This window comes from Podarcis erhardii, assembly GCF_964252035.2.
Source record: "Podarcis erhardii genome assembly, chromosome: 17".
In the NCBI taxonomy this organism is placed as follows: Eukaryota; Metazoa; Chordata; class Lepidosauria; order Squamata; family Lacertidae; genus Podarcis; species Podarcis erhardii.
This window is the reverse complement of record NC_138515.1, coordinates 27,552,343-27,559,619: the sequence shown is the minus strand read 5'-3', so window position 1 is coordinate 27,559,619 and position 7,277 is coordinate 27,552,343. Positions and strand designations below refer to the sequence as shown.

Sequence of the window (7,277 nt, the reverse complement as noted above, 5' to 3'; positions counted from 1 at the left end):
CGCTTTAGGGACTTCCCCCCCATGAAAAACACAAAAGCTTCCATAAGTAAAATACAAGGGGTGTACAAAAATGTCTGTGCAAATCAGGAGTGGCTGTGTAACCCCCTCCCACTTTAGAGAAGTAAACCAGGTAGGTTTGCCATATGTCAGGGAAATCCCTGACACGTCCTGGTTTTCAGGTGTAAAAATGGCGTTGGGTGGGTGTGTGTGATTTTGCTTAGTTGGCAGAATGTCAGGGGGAACCCAGTTGTATGACAGGGAAAAAAAGTTCAACAATTTTGGAGTCTTCCTTAAAAAAAAAAAGCCTGGCACTTTGTGGGTGTCAGGAATTTTTCTTTTTGAAATATGGCAACCCTAAAACTAGGCTTCCCTCTGGGTTCACAGTGGAGCTTACAGATCTGCTAGGTTGGCCCATGAAACAAACACAGATTCGGTCACCTCTCCTGCCACTCCTTGCCCACGGTTTAGGTGGGCTGTCTGCCAATTTTATTTCTAAACTAGCACATGTATTTGTTCATTTAAAAATTTATTGTGCTCCTCTCTCCACTTCCGTTTCGACTTTCCTCTTTAAGAACAGAAACATTTCTTCAAATGTCAAAAAATACCAGGGCTGTACGTGGGGCCCCAATCCAAGGCCTGATCCTGCACCTTGGAGTGGCCTGATATGACCTGGGATATTAAAGTTGTCAGGATCTTATGAACAGTAATGTTTTAAAATTCCTCCTGAACGTTAAATAATGATGATGATCTTTTGCAAACCGCTTTGAGGCTTCCCACCCCTCCCCCAAACAATTACAACAATATAAATGTTATGAAATGAATAAAACCAATCAATGTTCATGTGAATTGCATGGCTCAGCATGACAGTAGATGGCAGTATGCACAGAAGCCTTTGCCTCTTCGAGAGAAAGAAACCCTCTTAAAATAAGCCAGACTGGTAGAAATGATGCAGATGGGAGCATGTGTTGAAAAAATGTTTGCAAATATGTTCAGTCTGTCAATCAAGCGTTTATGGCAGTCCATCAACCAATTTTTTTAAAAAAGCAGAAAATGACAGCCTTGGTAGAATTGAGTGATAGTTGTTAATACTGACTTATCATATCATACTGGAGAGAGATGACAGCGTTCACATATTTTGCTACCCGCTCCATCAAATATTAAAACACGCCAAGAAAACGGGCAGAGCATGTATTTTACCCATGAGCGCATTTGTGCATTAGTCATGTGGGTGCAGAGATGCAAAATAACTGGAGGAGCTGAAAGTTGCAGCACACTGTGTATGGTCTGAATTAATTGAAATTGCCCAACCCCTTAGCCAAAGACCACCTGAAAAGCATCATACACATGTCACATTAAGAGGCAGTCTCCCACAGAAATTTTGAGAGTGTCTCCTATCTGACAAGATACAGTCATACCTTGGTTTTCAAACAGCTTAGTTCTCAAACGTTTTGGTTCCTGAACACCACAAACCCGGAAGTGACTGTTCTGATTTGTGAACTATTTTTGGAAGCTAAACGTCCAACGGTGCTTTCGTGGCTTCCAGGTGGTTGCAGGAGCTTCCTGCAGCCAATCAAAAGCCGTGCTTTGGTTTCCGAATGTTTTGGAAGTCAAACAGACTCCCGGAATGGATTCCGTTTGACTTCTGAGGTACAACGGTACTTGATAATGGCCACCGATTGCATTACTTAGCCAGTGTGGCTATTCTTTTGAGATGGTAAGAATCCAGGTCACAGACATACGCTATTCATACACAAAATATCCTCTTAAGACAGGATTTGAAAAGTACTACTGGGAAAAGTTTCTCCAAGATATTTCCTTCTGCAGAATAAATATTTGGGGTTATTAAGATGGCTTCTGGATTGCTCTCCTGTACTATTTCAGACATGTAGTTTATATCCTTATGTATGAGTGTTTACCTTGTGCACTGATGAACATTTATGTTGTTTTTGAGACCTTAGAATTCTTATAACACTGGGTATAGCTTGGGACTGAATCTTTGTGCCATCATAACACCACAAGCCATCATTTGCTCATGGGGGGGAACGGGACACAATAGGCACTATAAGTATGGATCCAACCCACAGATTCTATGTCCAAAACCCACAACAGTATTAAAATTCCTGATCTATGATTGCAGTCATGGGACTTTTGTCTTTCACATGATGATATGTGTTTTGACTCCATAGAGTGGGAAGTGATGGAGACAGGATAATAATAATAATAATAATAATAATAATAATAATAATAATAATTTTTATTTATATCCCACCCTCCCCAGCCGAAGCCGGGCTCAGGGCAGCTAACAACAATCAAACAATCAAATAATCCAACATTCTAAAAACATTTCATTATAAAAATTAATTTAAATCAAATTGATGGCAACCGTTAAGCAAAATTCTGTGCAGGTTGCCAGAGGAGGGAGTCAGGCTGCGCCCTGACCAAAGGCCTGGTGGAACAACTCTGTCTTGCAGGCCCTGCGGAAAGATGTCAGGTCCCGCAGGGCCCTAGTCTCTTGTGACAGAGCGTTCCACCAGATTGGAGCCGCAGCCGAGAAAGCCCTGGCTCTAGTTGAGGCCAGCCTAACCTCTCTGTGGCCTGGGACCTTCAGGATGTTTTTATTTGCAGACCGTAGGTTCCTCTGTGGGGCATACCAGGAGAGGCGGTCCTGTAGGTACGAGGGTCCTAGGCCGTATAGGGCTTTAAAGGTTAAAACCAGCACCTTAAACCTGATCCTGTACTCCACCGGGAGCCAGTGCAGCTGGTATAGTACCGGATGAATGTGATCTCGCAGCGAAGACCCCATAAGGAGTCTCGCCGCGGCATCCTGCACCCTGGGTCAGTCTCTAGGGCAGCCCCACATAGAGTGAGTTACAATAATCCAGTCTGGAGGTGACCATCGCATGGATCACAGTGGCTAGCTCAGGGCGAGAGAGATAAGGGGCCAACTGCTTAGCTTGGCGGTGATGAAAAAATGCCGCCTTTGTTATAGCTGAAATCTGCACCTCCATAGAGAGGGAGGTATCAAAGATTACACCCAAACTCTTAACGGACGGTGCTGGCACTAATTGCACCCCCGCAAGAGATGGGAGTTGCCCCCTCAATCCCATATCGTCCCGTCCCAGCCAGAGGACCTCTGTCTTCGAAGGATTTAACTTCAACCGGCTCCCACGTAACTATCCAGCCACAGCTTCCAGACATCTAGTCAGTGTGTCTGGGGCCGAGTCAGGATGGCCATCCATCAACAGATAGAGTTGGGTGTCATCAACATACTGATGGCAACCCAGCCCAAAACTCCGGACAAGCTGGGCGAGGGGGCGCATAAAGATGTTAAAAAGCATCGGGGAGAGTATCGCACCCTGAGGCACTCCACACACCAAGGAGTGGCGCAATGACAATTCCCCCCCAAGTGCCATGTTTGTGTTACTGTGTTCTTTTGTTACTGTGTTACTGTGTTGTCTTTTGTTCTTTTTCTCTTTGTTGTCTGATGCTAGAGAGAGAGAGGGAGCCATGTTGCAGTACTCCGTGTGTGTTTATATGTAAATAAAGTAGATTAGCCAAAATGCTGAGTTGCTGAGGTCTGTTACACAACTGCGCAAACTCTGCAGATCTCTAAGTGTGCCAGTGTCAGTTGGCATCGGTCACTGTGATGTTCGGGCTGAAGAAAGCTTTTGAAGCTCCCAAACGATCGACCAGGAGGGAGGGAACATGCCAGTCGGGGATGTGTCTCTGCCAGAGTCCTCCTTGAGTGTAGGCTGAACTCCTGACAACCAGGACATAGGCTTTGTTGTGGTACTTCCCCTTTAACATTTCATTCAGCTGCTTGGGCTCGTAGGGATGGTTTCTGGGAGTGAACCAAGATGCCCTGATTCATGGGAAATGGGGTGTTTCCACACTGAATGCTTCGACTGTGGGGAGTGTCATCTACAGAGGCCAGAAATCCAGCACAAGGGTGAGCCAGGCCACACGTTAGGTCAATGGTTGGGCTCTGGCGTTCCATTGACCCTACTTGGCACACTTGAAATGGCCCCCGGATTGTGTGTGTATGTATTTTGTGTGTGTCTGGGTGGGGTGTGTGAGAGATTTCCAGTGCCAGCCATGAACACCTGCCCATGCTTGCATAGCGCAAGGCCTACTCTCAAGCAGCAGAGTCCAAAGAGATTATTAATAAACTAAGAAGGACTTGACGTATCTCGAGCTATCGTCGGCCAGTTTGAAAAGGGTGAGCACAGGAAGTACTGACATCATTTCCTTCACGGTCTGTGCCAGGAGTTCACCTCTTTCATCATTCGAGCTCAGTTCAGTGTGCAGATCAAATGATGTCTCAACTGCTGCTGATCCTTTCGTGGCTCTTCGTGGCTCTTTGTAAGAGGGAGAGGCGGGCGGGGAGAGAGAGAGAGAGAGAGAGAGAGAGAGAGAGAGAGAAAGAAAGAAAGAAAGAAAGAAAGAAAGAAAGAAAGAAAGAATTAGGCTGGTGAAAGACTGCTTTTAAAATGTGAAAGTGGTGGGAGAGACATCTGCCCCATGGTAGACAGATAATTTCTTTCTGCCCCACTGTCACTTCTGATCAAATAAGTTTGGCAGCTTTTTAAACTACTAAAATCCACAAAAGCCTGATTAGAAGAGTGGGGTGAGTGGGAAGACCCCAGGCAGAGACCCCTCTTTCAAACCATCTTCGTCTCTCATTTCTCCCGTCTTAGCAAACAAAGGTTGAAAGAGAGAGACCAAGTCATGGATGGCATTTTTTACGGATAAGTTATATTTTCTTGGCTGTTGAGTAGCTTGTGTTCCTGATCACCAGGACACCGGATACAACCTACAGCCTTTCTGATTGCATCCTTTCCTTGCCCCCGATAGTTCTTTGCGATGGAGAACAGCGCTTGTTTCTCTCCCAGACTCCCCGGTGGGAAGTAAAGCAGCCTGGAGCCACGGCCAAAATGAATTGCCACCAGATCGGCATAGACCACAGCTGGATGTACTGGTTGTTGGTTTCTGCTCTCTTCACTGTGCAGCGAAGTGCTTGTCACAAGACAATGTTTACATTCCACAGTCAGAGTTACTGTTGGGTTTTCCCATGGGAAAGGGAGACTGGATGTGACGTACACTGGTTTCCTGTTTTTCACTGTTCTTTGCAGTTCAGTGTGTGCTTTAGAGGAGAGAGGATGCTTTTCTCTGCTCCGGCAGAGGCAAGATGTTTTCTGTAACATACCAGCTTTGAAGTGTAAATAAAGCAATATACAGTATGTAGCACGTACTCCTCATCCTTCCGCTGTGCACGGGACTACTGCTTATCAACAACATTTGGTTATGGGCCCAGCACGCTTCCGCTGCGCCATAACCAAATGTTGTTGATAAGCAGTAGTCCCGTGCACAGCGGAAGGATGAGGAGTACGTGCTACATACTGTAGCCGGCAGCAGGAGGAGAGCTAGAATTCATTGGTATCCTGGTTAGAGGGACTCCAGAGCCCTCTTTTGAAGACAGGTTTAAAGGCGGGCGATTCACGATGGGAAGCGAGGATAAAAAGCACTGCTCCCTGCAAATAAGCGAGCTGAGACCTGAGGATGCTGCTAGGTACTTCTGTTCCTCTGGAGCAGCACAATGCTGCAAACCTTCAGCTGCTCCCCACAAAAACAGTCCTATAGGGTGGCAGTGAGGAACTCAGGAGTGAATGTAGTCCCTTCAGGCCTCTCTGTTTGTCCCTCAGGAACACTCGGCTCAGCCAGTTGCCTCCAGGAGTGGACTTTGGTAACCTTTCGTAATATGCTGCTCTGTGCAAGGTCAAAATTTGTGCTCCAAAATGGATATTCTCAGTTATGGATCTTCTCCATTTTGCACCCCCTTGTCTCGGCGCCCTGCCCAGTGGAAGTGGTAGATATCTATATCTATAAAGATATAGAATCTGGATTCTATATCAACTTTGTTTCATAAATGTGAGGCATTTGCAAATTTTGTGGGGGCTTTCCTCCCCCCTTGGCAACTTAAAAGATGTTATGATAAGGAATAATAATGTAAAGGTGGTAACTAATTTGATCTCCTCACCTCAGCAAAAAACAGTAATTGCAAAAAAAGCAGGGGAAAGCTCACCTCTTACTATTTATGAATGGACTGAAAAGATTTGGTCCGTGTTGATCAAGATCAGATTAGCCTACTATGACAGAATGCAATAAATCTACCCAGTAAATTCATGGAGAAATGAGTGTTAATTTCAATAACAATGGCAATGTGCAGCCATATGTTGTTTTCAGTTTATTGTAAAGTTATTATCTGGAAACCTTGTAAACTTATAAAATGCTAACTAAAAGAAAAGGGTGAGCACTGGTTCACAAATCAGTCCTTTCTTATCATCCTTTAATCTTTTTGTGAGACATGTGTGTTTCTCTCTCATCTTATTAAAAATGAAATTATTTTCAGAATAATTATAAAATGTTTCTGTAGACTGGTCAAACACGGCTTGATGACATCACAAATACTAGCCAATCAACACCTTCCCCCACCCCTTTGGTTCAAATTAAGCCATATTGAAAACTTGCAAAATTCCATCCACTCAAACTTGCTCAAGGAAAGGAAAATGGTTTTTTTAAAAGGAATGTAATTGGGGCACTTAGTCAAAACTTAGTCAACCTTAGTCAGTGCTCTAAGAATATAACAACTGCCTTTACTCTTTGGAGAACTCACACTATGAATAGAAAATATTGGATCACGCCCCCTTCTCAAAAAAAGATTACCTTCCACAAACTTCCACTCACTGACAGCAGGAATGCCCACCCAACCCTGTAGCTCTGTATGACGTTCGACATGTGCTATTATATATATTCACGCAAGTGGTATAGTGATGTGAGCTGAACAAATCAGGAGGCAGCTTGTGCAAGATTTTAGCCCCTCCCCCATGAACCAGAGAATCAGATTGGATTGGCTAACAGGAAATAAGATACCACCTTAAATAAAAGTGTCTTCTTAAGAGAGAATTGTTGCGTTTTTTAATCATCTCACATAGAAGAAATATTTTCCACCCAGGTATACATGCATCGCTGAGCATTTAATAACAATTTGGGGGTTTGGCTGTTTAAAGAGCTCCCTCAGGAATCCTTATTGGAAGGATTGGGTACCTGTCTGTTGGGTAGGCTAGGATTATTATTTTCATTTTGCCCATGAGGTAAAATCTGAGCTGGAGAGTCCTCAGTTGCATTCTGACCCACATCATAAGTGTATCCTTTAGCTTTTCTCTGGTAAATGTTTTGTTTTTATTCTGTACAACTTTTCTTTAGAATTAAAAGCTCAT

General features: G+C 44.2%; 1 gene segment (V, D, J or C); it reads left to right on the top strand.

The window, feature by feature from the left end:
• Positions 1-7,277, top strand: part of LOC309332386 (M1-specific T cell receptor beta chain-like) — an 81,364-nt gene that overhangs the window by 54,553 nt on the left and 19,534 nt on the right.